Below are 13,288 nucleotides of genomic sequence, written 5' to 3'. Positions count from 1 at the left end.
TCCCATCAGGCCCCACCAGCATCACCAATGGTGAGGAATGCTGAGAGTAATAGTCCAAAAGATGTGGAGGGCACCAGGTTGGGGAAGACTGGTCTATACAGTCAGCCCTGGAACAAAATAGCTCCCCTCATACAGGCAGTAGTAACCTATGGCTGCAAGAGCTGGACCATAAGGAAGGCTGAGCGAAGGAAGATAGATGCTTTTGAAATGCGGTGCTGGAGGAAAATTCTGAGAGTGCCTTGGACTGCAAGAAGATCAAACCAGTCCATACTCCAGGAAATAAAGCCAGACTGCTCACTTGAGGGAATGATATTAAAGGCAAAACTGAAGTACTTTGGCCACATCATGAGAAGACAGGATACCCTGGAGAAGATGCTGATGCTAGGGCAAGTGGAAGGCAAAAGGAAGAGGGGCCGACCAAGGACAAGGTGGATGGATGATATTCTGGAGGTGACGGACTTGACCTTGGGGGAGCTGTGGGTGGCAACTGCTGACAGGAAGCTCTGGCGTGGGCTGGTCCATGAAGTCACGAAGAGTCGGAAGCGACTGACCGAATAAACAACAACAACATACAGACAGTGTAGGACACAAAATATTAAGACAGACAGCACATCACAATGGAATGTGTGTGGTGTATCATAGTGCTGGGCTGCAAAGACCTGGGTTCAAATCCTTGTTTTAGCATAAAGCATTCCACCTGGCTGCAGCAGAGGAAGAGATGGCAGGCAAGCCCCAGTCTGCTGGCTCTGTGTAAAGACCAGCTCCTTTGGGTTTCTCCTTTCCCTGAAATTCTTCTATTCAAGCCGGTCATTATAAGATCTTCATAATTTTAAGAACTGGTTCCTGAGTTGGCTTCTTTTCCTCTTCCATCCTCATTCTCTTTTTGTCATGTCTTTTAGGTTGTGCACCTACGGAAAGAGTCTGTCTTGCTTGTCACTGATCTTATGTAAGCAGCTCTGAGAGTCTTTTCAGCTGAAGAGCAGGCCAAAAATGCTTAAAATAAATTTACAAATGAACAAAAAAAGAGAGCTTTGGCTATTGGGCAGTAAATATATAAATAAATAATGCTCACTGGGAGGTCTTGGGAAAACCATTTCCTTTCTGTCTCACTTTCCTCACAGACTTGCTGTAAGGATAAAAATAATGAAACACCCCCTGCATATGATGCCCTAAGTTCTTTGGGGGAATTTTGGGATACAAATATGTAAACAGAGATCCATAAATTAATAGAGCCAGAGCAGGGTTCAAAGTCCTGCTCATGCATGGGGCTTCCTGGATGACTTTGGTCAGTTGCTGATCCTGTTACTCATTCTAACCTGCCTCACAGGGTTTTGAAGTAAAAAGACAGGACAACAGTGAGCTCCTTGGAAGGAGGCTGGCATGTGAACAGGATCCTTAAAAATCGCAAATTTGGAACCAGGACTATTCTGTACCAAAAACTATGTTAATATGTCACATAATGCAAATTAAATCATTATTCTTTTCCTACCTGTGTGCACACTGAACATTGTTTAGGACCTTGAAACTAGCCTAGGGTAAGAGAATATTGTTACATAGCTTTGTGGCCTACTCCAGCAGCTCAGCCAAGCAGATTTTTTTCTAGAGAAGACAGTGATCCAGTTTAGGAAAACAACAGATGCTGGTCACACACACTGTCTCTGTCTTTCAAATTCTTTTCACAGGTCTCTTCTTCTGGAAAAATCCCATCCACCCACACAGGCCCTTTTGCTTCCAGAGTCCAAGTCTGTTTTAATGTCAAAACATCGTAAGGAGGGAAAGCCAGGGGCCCTGAAGTTGCCCATCAAAAGTGAGCACCTGGACAGCAGACTGAGCAGCCACACAAGTCAACTTGGTCGCAGTCTCTTCCCCCCCCCCGCCCCCATGGCGAGATGGGTTGCATTTCTCTTTATAGTTATCATTTCTAAATTTGTACTTATACATATGCATGTATAGCCGGCCAGATGGGCGGCTAATAAATCTAATAAATAAAATGTGCATATGCAGATATTATGCAAACATGTGTCTTCTTTTCTGGTGATGCTTTCCCTCTTTCTCAACAGTGTGTGAGTGGCCATCCTACTCCTGCTCGGGGCTGCCTTTAAAGATACATAGGGCATACACCGACTTGATGTTACAATTTGTAAAGTGTGAGCGTATGTAAAACCTCTGGTGTTAAAAGCCCTTTGTTCAGTTCACACGCATTAATGTGCAGTAAGCTAGTTTCCTTGTGAGGAAAGCCCACTCACCAGCAGCAGTGGGTGCATTATTCATGTCAAGCAATAGCAATGCACTCCTCACCTCTGTGAATTACTTGCCACTGCTGCGATCAGCACATTTCTTAATATTTTCGTCAGCTGGGAATCCAGGATTTGAACTGGAAGTACCTAAGATGTGTTTGCAATGTTCTTTGCCATCTTGTGTCTTCCTCACCCAGTGACTCAAGTCACTATTACTCCCATTTATGAGATGTGCAGCTGGGGCTGAGAGGCACTGACCTGACCAAGCCCTATGGGAGAGGCCAGCCTGGAGTCCAGCTTTCCCATATCCCAGTCTTGGCTGGGTTACATCAGGTCAGCAGCACCTCCAAGATAGCACAGAGGAAGACTAGGAGGACGGAAGGTGAGCAAAGGAGGCACTGTCCATGGTGTTGCCGAAGGGAAGGAGGTTTACTGCTACACCAGTGAGGGAGGGAACTAGAACTGTCCTGGCCAGCCACCCTGCCTTCTCTACCCATGGCCAGGGGGCTATCAATCCACCCCATGAGTCAGAACCTTTGATTACCCCTGAATGATAACAGAATTCAAAATGCCCACATTAAAACATGAATATGTTTTGAATATTTGTGTGTGTGTGTATTATATACACACAAATATTATATAATCTGTCTATCTGTCTATCTAATTGCTTTTTAACTGATGCATTTTAAGTGATGCATTTTAACTGATGTGGTTATGTTTTAATTATGTTACAGTTCATCTGTCTTATATTATTGTTAGCAGTACTGAGCACAGTTTTTAGTAGAAAGATAGGATATAAAATGTTTATCTATCTATCTATCTATCTATCCATCCATCCATCCATCCATCCATCATCATCTATCTTCTGTCTATCAGTCATGGCCACTGATCAGTGAGACCCATTATTCAAATGTGAAATGTGCATATCTGTTCCCCAGGAGTTCAGAGTACAAATTACATCAACAGAGGACAAACAAAGGAGGGAAAACAAAGATAGGACCACTCATACAAATACATATTTTTAAAAGCTCAGGGATTCACCTCTTAACTCTCATCCCATTGCCCCCTCCAGTTCCTTTCCTCAACCCAATTTCTCAAGAAGCTGTAGCAGTTATCCAGCACCATTCTCTCGAGAGCATGTTCCCTTTCCCCCTCTTCCTGTAGTTGACACGATTTGTGATCATTTCAGTTTCATCTGAAAAGCATTGCAATTTTGTTGGTGGTGACGGAAACCAAATGCTGGATTTCCCATGACTGTGCTCCTCAGATGATGCCTGCTTGGCTAGGTCTACGAAAGAAGCTGTAGACAGGATTGTGTGACCAGCTGAAACAATAAAGTGGAGCAGTCACAAGTGATTACTCAACTGTGGTTTCTATAGGGCACTGTCCACACATAACACAGTAAATGAAATTCTATCAGCCGAAAGCTATCTCCCATCAGAGTTTTCTAACCCAATTTAACATGGTCTGAGTAGATTCCTAACACCAAAACAAGACTAGCATAAAATGGAACTTTATGATCTCATTTATTTGTGCCTCAGTCATGGAACAGTTTTTTGAGGGGAATTTTGAAGCAACTGTAGTTGCTGACAATCTGTTAAGATGACCTCCCTTCATACAGCTAAGGGGGGGGGGGGTTAGGGAATGCAAAACCAGATAGCCCAAAACTCTGAATAAGGGACATTTACTTGCCTACAAATATTCCTGTCACTGGGTATGCATATTTATGTTCAATAGCCTTTGAAGCAGCCATTCTCCGCACAACCCAAGTGGCTTATTATTATTATTACTTGCTCCAACCTCTCTGTTTGGGAATCTTTCCAAGTCTCTACTCAGCAACAGGTTTTGTACTGATTTTTAATAGTGTTTACTCTCTTGCACTGCATGTTTATGCATCTACAATTTGCATGTATCCATATGGATGTTATGGAGCAGGCTGTCTGTCTTGGAAATACAGAGTTGTTGCTACATTGCAGCAATGATATATGATACACCATAGCTCCCAACACTGTATAAAAAGTATGATTCACACTGTGTTGAATTATATTAGTGACTTCTACTTTTGACACCCAGTTCTTTTGCTTAACAACTTTTAGTCTTGAAGCTCTGTATAATACTGCTTATCATTCCAGATTGTTTCTGGGCACAATTCAAAGTGGCAGTGTTACTCTATAAAACCCTAAATGGCCTGGACTCAAGTTCTATAAAGGACCACCACTAACAGTGTGCAAATATATTTAAAGGATCGGCTACTCCCACATGATTCTGCTGACCCACTGCGATCTTTGATGAGAGGCCCTACTCTGTGCCCTTCCTGGAACATGGGACAGGGCCTTTTTGGTTGTAGCATCCACATGGTGGAACTTCCTTCCCTCTGGAGGTTTATCTAGCCCTTTTCTTATTACCTTCCATTAGTTAGTGAATAGGGATGTGTGAAAGTTATTTACCTTTTTGAAGGGGTGATTCGTGGTGTGGGGGAGGGGCTCCGCACCTCCCCCCCAAATCCTAACCCAGCTGGCTACGCTCCGCGGCAACTCCGGGAGCTGCTGGCCAGATGCATTCACAGGCATGCAGAGCCTGCGGCCGACATTTGCATTCCTGTTTTTTTGCCGTGATAGGCTACGTAAATATTTACGTAGCCTATCACGGTGAAAGACAGGGGTGCAAATGGCGACCGCTACGCCATTTGCGTTCCCTTTTTTTGCCTTGAGAAGCTATATAAATACTTACGTAGCCTATCATGGCCTCCGCAGGGACACAAATAGCGTCCCTGCATTAGCCATGATAGGCTACGTAAGTATTTACGTAGCCTATCATGGCTATAGTGATGAAGCAAATGGCGACCGCGGCCACCATTCGCAAGTCAGCGCGAACGGCAGCAGGTAGGTGTCCCATTTTGCACACCTTTCGTGGGGCAGGGGGGTAGGGGGCTTCGTTCCGCCATGGATTTCGGGGGGCCAAATGCACTGGCATTCAGCCTCACCGAGATCCGTGGCGGAATTCTCTGACATCCCTATTAGTGAAGACCATCACTTTTTGGTGTGCTTTCAGTACTGGTTAATCCCCAACACCACCACCTCACCCTGGAGCTGTATGGTTTTGAAGTTCCTGCTTGCTTTCTTGCTACTTCTGTTAATGTTCTTTCAGCTGCTCAAATATTTTATTATCGAAGTATATTGTTTTATGTGGCCACTTTCTTTTTTATATATACTTTTTTTTCTTTTTCTTTGTTGCATTCTGCTTTGAAGGCCTTTTGGAGGAGGGCGGCATGTCCTAAAACTTTTGATATAAATAAAGAAATAAATGAAATACCCTACTTTTATCAACAGAGGCCTTCGTCTATGTACCCCTGGCATCTTCATTTAGGTGCATGGTGACCAGATAGGCTCTTTTCAGGGGTCATGCTTAGACTTCAGAACTCCTTTCCCCAACAGTTCCATGCTGCTCCTTCAGTTCTGTCTTTCAGGCGCTGTATGCTTTGCAGTTTTATTCAAGAAAGCTTTGGGAGTGAGGAAGAGGGAACTTTTCATGTGGATGTTTTTGTTGCTTTTTTCAGTTGTTGTTGCTGTTTATGTTAGGTTGGATCCAGATTTAGACACAGTTCGAGCAGCAGACCCATTGGAATCAATGGGACTTCAGTTAGCCATGAGTTAGTCAACTCCTACTGATTTCAATGGGTCCACTCTAAGTATGACGGAATCTGGATCCAACCTGTTGTATATACCTTAGAGCAACCTTCTCCAAGCAGATGCCCTCTAGATATGTTGGACAAGAACTCCCATAAGCCAGCTGTCTTGGAGATCATGGAAGTTGTAGTCCAACAAATCTGGCAGGCTCCAGCTTGGGCAAGGTTGCCTGACTGTGTCAACTTTGGTTTTACGTGGTTGTAAATTGTATTGTTTTATTTCTTTATTTGGGCTGTAGTCCTAAAGCTGGCTGAAGGCTAGCTGCGGGCTATAGGAAGTGGCACAAGTGCTTCTCCACCAGCAGGGTGGCACCTATACTAGGTGGTCTCCAGAAGATCACCCGGCATGCCAGTGGAAAACTCTGCCAGCATAAATGTGCTACTGGCTGTTTCACAACCTCAGACGTCTCCCACCTTAGGGTGGCCATGTGACCAACTTTCAAGAGGACAGTCCTATTTCATCTTCTTTACTGGCAGTAAAGGGCAAGCAATTTTTATATTAGCGAAACTGGAGGTTAATTTTAGGGGGTGTACCAGCTTTAAAAAAAGGCATAGAAACCAATGTCCTCCCAATCTTGGGCTGGGACCCATAGGATTAAGGCAGAAGGAGGACATTTCGAGCTCCTAGACCCTACAGAATATATTTTTGATCTTGAGCAGGGATTATAAATTATCCCAGGTACGATACAGAGCCCTTACTGCTGTTATGGGCATGGTCAGGTACTGCAGAAGAAGATTCCTCTTGGCAGAATCGGGATCCAGAGAAGCAAGGAGCAGAGAGCCTAAACAAAAGGTGTGTCAGTGCTCACTCACCTCACAGTAAACCTGAAAGGAACTGGTTTAGATTGTTTGTCATATAAAGAGAAATCTCATTTAATCTGTGGACAGAGCAAGGTGTTTATTTGTTACAGATTTTTATCTCCTTTCATGAGCACATTAAGTTGTTTGTACTGTAATGCATTAATTCACTTTTCTTTTTTATATTATTGTGAAAGGTTCAATACATAATGGTGTTGTGAAGCATTGTTTATATTTAACATCCAATTACATCCATTTTGAAAAAAGAAACTTTAGAGCAACCCAACAAGCTGGAAATGTTCTGCTACACATCACATCCTACACGCTGTTGATGTGAGCATGTCTGCACTTGCTTATCTTCTGAACTCTCCACAGCATATGTTTTCACACTATGTGAATGGGATTGTCACATTTTGAAGGAAAACAAAATCTTGCTCATATGAGCACAGGTTGAGCACAGGTCATCATCCCCGCTAGAAGACTTGTAACAACATGATATTAACGCAAACTGAAATAATGGTTTTATTACTATGATCAGAAAGACAAGAGTGTCTTATTGGTTCTGCATAATTGGTTCTTGCACGTTTTATTAGGTAACATTTTATTAGGTTATCTTCAGAAACAGCTGTCCAATCAAACTTTTTTTAAAAAAAACAAATAAACCCTGATTTCAATAGGAGAGATTTAACTATGTGCTTAACTCTTCTGCTGAAATCAGTGTGACTTATAGTAGAAAACTAGGCAGGTTTAAAAATAAGAGCTGCCAAATGGGACTCACCGCTAACTGTGCGGAAGACGGCAGCCTTACAAGTGCTGCACTTTGCTGCATCATGGCCATTATTATAATTGCTCATGCTGCCACCATGCTTGTTGAGGTCTGACTTCTCCTTATGTACAGTATATGTTATCTCTTTTGCATGTTGCTTTCTGCCACCTAATTATCATGCTGCTGCCTGCACAGCAGGATTGGACGGCAGCGGAAACATATGAATAGATTCCATTCCTTCTATGAGGCTATCCATGTCAAAAATGGAAGAAAGCTATCAATAAACCAGAATACTGTACATTGTAAAAACAGTAACTCAGAGACACACAGACACACAGACACTTACATTTTGAGGATAAATGTATTAACACTACAGTAAACTTGTGCTTTAAATATTACATCAGACTTCTCCAACCTTGCGCTGTCCAGATGTGTTGGACTACAAGTCCCGTCACTCTCAGCCAAGATGGACTGGGTGGGGATGATGGGAGTTGTGGCTTATACATTTAATTTTATAAAATATATGTGTCTATTTGGTATGTTTAATTCACTGTTAGAGATTTTTCTGGTATCATGATGACTCTGAATGACTCCACTACTGTTTAGGGCAGCAGGACGCAAGACAAAGCACAGTTCTGCAGCGGGTGTATTTCTAAACATCAGATTTCTCCCAGATGTTCATATATTATAACGAGCCACATTGTGAATGCAAAAAGAAAGTGCAGGGTAGAGTGGCAGGTGTTTGAAATAATATCCCTTGGGGTCCAAAAATGAAATGCAGGGAAACACAGATCAGCTATTAGAGAACACAGTTTGCAAACAAATGGGAAAAAGTTCCCTAAAGGGAAGTGTAGGTTTTGAAGGCTAAGAATTTACTGGGCACCACCTAGTTTCATTAACTCCTCCACAGACTGGTATAGCTTCCATTGCTGTCATTGTTGTTGTTCAGTCGTTCAGTCATGTCCGACTCTTTGTGACCCCATGGACCATAGCACGCCAGGCCTTCCTGTCCTGCGCTCTGTCCCGGAGCGTGCTCAAGTCCATATTCATTGCATTGGTGATGCTATCTAGCCATCTCATCCTCTGCTGTCCCCTTCTCCTTTTGCCTTCAGTCTTTCCCAGCATCAGGGTCTTTGCCAGACAGTTTTCTCTTCGCATTTGGTGGTCAAAATATTTGAGCTTCAGCTTCAGTATCTGTCCTTCCAATGAGCAGTCAGGGTTGATTTCCTTTAGGATGGACTGATTTGACCTCCTTGCAGTCCAGGGGACTCGTAAGAGTCTTCTCCAGCACCACGGTTCGAAAGCATCCATTTTTCAGCGCTCAGCCTTCCTTATAGTCCAGCTCTCACAGCCATACGTTACTACTGGGAAAACCATAGCTTTGATTAGATGGACCTTTGTCGGCAAGGTGTTGTCTCTGCTTCTTACTATGCTGTCTAGGTTTGTCATAGCTTTCCTTCCAAGGAGCAAGCGACTTTTAATTTCATGGCTACAGTCACCATCTGCGGTGATCTTGGAGCCCAAGAAAATAAAATCTGTCACTGCTTCCATTTCTTCCCCTTCTAAATGCCAGGAAGTGATGGGGCCAGATGCCATGATCTTAGTTTTTTGAATGTTGAGTTTCAAACCAGCTTTTGCACTTTCCTCTTTCACCCTCAACAAGAGGCTCTTTAGATCCTCTTCGCTTTCTGCCATTAGAGTAGTATCGTCTGCATATCGGAGGTTGTTGATAATTCTCCCAGCAATCTTAATTCCGACCTGTGATTCATCCAACCTGGCGTTTCTCATGATGTACTCTGCATATAAGTTAAATAAGCAGGGTGACAATATGCAGCCTTGTCGTACTGCTTTCCCAATTTTGAACCAATTGGTTGTTCCATGTCTGGTTCTTACTGTTGCTTCTTGACCCTCGTACAGGTTTCTCAGGAAACAGGTAAGGTGGTCTGGTACTCCCATCACTTTAAGAATTTGCCACAGTTTGTTGTGATCCACACAATCAAAGGCTTTAGGGTAGTCAATGAAGCAGAAATAGACGTTTTTCTGGAATTCTCTTGCTTTCTCCATGATGCAGAGAATGTTGGCGATTTGATCTCTAGTTCCTCTGCTCTTCGAAACCCAGCTTGTACTTCCAGTAGTTCTCAGTTCGCATACTGCTGAAGCCTAGCTTGTAGGATTTTGAGCATCACCTTGCTGGCATGTGAAATGAGTGCAATTGTGCGGTAGTTTGAACACTCTTTGGCATTGCCTTTCTTTGGAACTGGAATGTAACCTGACCTTTTCCAGTCTTGCGGCCACTGTTGAGTGTTCCAAATGTGTTGGCATATTGAGTGCAGCACTTTAACAGCATCATCTTTTAGGATTTTCAATGGCTCAGCTGGAAGACTGTCACCTCCACTAGCTTTGTTGTTACTAATGCTTCCTAAGGCCCACTTGACTTCACTCTCGAGGATGTCCGGCTCAAGTTCAGTGACTGCACTATCATGGCTATCAGGGACATTCAGATCCTTCCTGTATAGTTCTTCTGTGTATTCTTTCCACCTCTTCTTAATCTCATCTGCTTCTGTTAGGTCCCTTCCTTCTTTGTCCTTTATCATGCCCGTCTTTGCACAAAACCTTCCCTTGAGATCTCTGATTTTCTTAAAGAGATCTCTAGTCTTTCCCATTCTGTTGTTTTCCTCGATTTCTTTGCATTGTTCATTTAAGAAGGCCTTCTTGTCTCTCCTTGCTATTCTCTGGAACTCTGCATTCAGTTGGATATATCTTCCCCTTTCTCCCTTGCTTTTCGCTTCCCTTCTTTCATCAACTACTTGTAAAGCCTCATCAGACAGCCACTTGGCTTTCTTGCATTTCTTTTTCTTTGGGATGGCTTGAGTTGCTGCCTCCTGAACAATGTTACGGACCTCCGTCCATAGTTCCTCAGGCACTCTGTCTATCAGGTCTAATCCCTGAAATCTATTCCTCACCTCCACTGTATATTCATAAGGGATATGACTGAGGTCATACCTGAATGGTTTAGTGGTTTTCCCTACGTTCTTCAATTTAAGCTGAAAGTTTGCAACAAGAAGCTCATGATCTGAGCCACAATCAGCTCCAGGTCTTGTTTTGACTGACTGTATAGAGCTTCTCCATCTTTGGCTGCAAAGGACATAATCAATCTGATTTCGATATTGACCATCTGGTGATGTCCATGTGTAGAGTCGTCTCTTGTGCTGTTGGAAAAGCATGTTTGCTATGATCAGCGTGTTCTCTTGGCAAAACTCTATTCGCTTTTGTCCTGCTTCATTTCAAATAGCGTTCCCTTATTTTCGCCATAGTCTACGTAAATCTTTACGTAGACTAGACATGCCAAAATAAGGAACGCAAATGGCGGTGCCCCATGGGCGCCGCCATTTGCGTACGCGCTTTTTTTTTTTCCAAAGTGACCCGTGATAGGCTATATGACGATTTTCGTAGCCTATCATGGCTGACTTTGGAAATCTAGCCATGATAGATTTACGTAGCCTATCACACGATTTACGTTACGTACACGTAACGATTTATGTAGCCTATCACAGGTTTTTTTTTTTTACTTTATTTTTTTTTTTTGGCAATGGCGGCGGTGGCAGCCGGTCAGGAGACCGGCCGCCACCCCCGCCCCTGCCGAAACGCCACCGGGACCCACCACCGAGAGGGACATTCGCCGAAGGTAAGTCCGATCCCGGGGGGCCGGCGGAGAATTTCCCCAACACTTTTGGGGGGCCGAATGTGTCGGCACTTGGCCTCCCGAAGATTCGTGGAGAAATTCTCCGCCAACCCTAATCAGAACTAGCCACAGATTATTCCACTAGATGCGGCAGAAGTGTTAGGTCAAAATAACTCCTGCTCTCCCACCAAAAACAAGCACAACAAGCCTTGGTGGTGGCGGCGGGGCGGGGGGGATGCTGAAGCATCTTGCTCCTTTGGTACATCAAACCTAGTTTGGATCATAGGACCTATTGACAACCCTGCCCATCAAATCTGGCACATTACCATGGCAACTACCAACAGGAAACCAAACCCAAGCAGACTTCTTTAGCCCATTCGGATGATGCCTCAGTGGTGTGGGACCCTCTGCAATGTCTCCTTTCAGTGCTGTGAGCTAATGTCAGAAGTCAGGAAGGACAAGTCTGTCAATTTCAGTTTCTGTGTTTCTCACTTTTCCAGTTTTAAGTCTGCTGTGCCTCGAACTTTGAGGATTTAAGAAAAATGTTTGCATGAAAATCCATAAGCATCTTTGTGCACATTACTTGTAATGCACATCTTTGTATGCATTTTTGCCTAACGTAACTTACATTGGAATGATATTTTTCTGAATATATATATTTTTTTCTGTATGCATTGTTTGAATGGAGAACTACAATGCAAAATTCAGTGAAGTGTGAATTTCAAAGGATAACTGGGTTTTGGTTTGCATAGTTGCTCCAAAGTGCCAAATGAGGTAAGTTTGTATTAAAATACAAATGGGTTGTATTAAATACAAGCTGAACAAAGTTCTGCCCCATCCTCAGTTGGAAGCCCAAAGTCATGTGGGAGGGACTGATGTCACACCTCAATCTCCTGTTGTTTGGTCCATGCTAGGAGGTGGGGCGGCACCAGCACAGGAAGGAGCTGCATGGCGGGCCTCCTCCTGCAATGACCTGGCTGGAGCTTCCGATATTACCTTAGCACAAAGGAAGGAGACGGGTTCACACCACTGGGATAACTTGGGAAGGGGGTCTTTAGGTAGCCCAACGTGATGCAGTGGCAAATACATGCAAGAATCCCAATTGTTGCTCAGGATTGACTGATGACACAGTCGTGTGCTCAAATCTGAGTTGAGGCTATATGAGCTAGGGGGAAGTGGGATTTCACTGTGAACCAAAGTCTCAGGTTTTTCTTTTCAGTATGGATAGACTGTTCATTATAGCTATACATATGCTTCTGAGAGTCACTTAGCAGTGGCACATGGTGGAGGCTGGTGGCACTGATTTCAGTGGGGCTGTGAATCCATTCTGGGTTTCAGTCAGAACCAGCCAGAACTCTAAAGGAGCTATGCAGGGTTCTGAACCTATTTGGGGGGCAGGGTTCAGCATGTTTAATAGCTCCTTCAGAGTTCTGGCTGGTTCTGACTGAAACCCAGAATGGATTCACAGCCCCACTGAAATCAGAGCCACCAGCCTCCACTGGTGGCACATTAAGATGTTCATCCACATTGGGAAACCTGGCTTTGGATGTGTAATATTTTTTTTTTTTACCCTTAAAGATGGCATACAAATATTGTAAACAAACAAACCAACAAACTCGTATAGTTTTCAGGGTTGTGTGAAACAAGCCTCGCACATGGACAGCAGAATCTATGTTTACGCAGCATTCAACAGGACTTGCTACTAATATTTTGTAGCCGCATTACTCAGATAGTATCAGTGGTGGTGATGCAGAGGGGAAGAAAATCAGGGACTGAGTGGTAGTGGCACCATAGAATACTGGGTGGTGCTGCAATGGCCTCAGTGGTGAAGCCATAGTTTTTCAGTAGTTGGGGGCCTTGAGGAGCCACATGTAGGCCATGGGTTGTGCACCCCTGGGCTAAGGTAACAGGGTTATGGCATGGGATGTGTTTATTGGTTTATCTGCCTATTACCCAGCTAAAATGACAACTTCTCTAAATTTGTGATGAGAATTGAGCATTCAAAATTGTTGTCAACCCAACATCCTTCAATTAAATGTGGCAATTTGTGACACAGATGTGCAGAATTTTACAACTTTGCAACAAACAAGGTGGTCTTGTTTGCAGGTAGAACAGAGCAT

The sequence above is a fragment of the Heloderma suspectum genome, chromosome 1, assembly GCF_057233095.1.
Source record: "Heloderma suspectum isolate Gila_16-S chromosome 1, 16-S_ref, whole genome shotgun sequence".
NCBI lineage: Eukaryota > Metazoa > Chordata > Lepidosauria > Squamata > Helodermatidae > Heloderma > Heloderma suspectum.
This window is presented reverse-complemented; position numbering follows the sequence as displayed.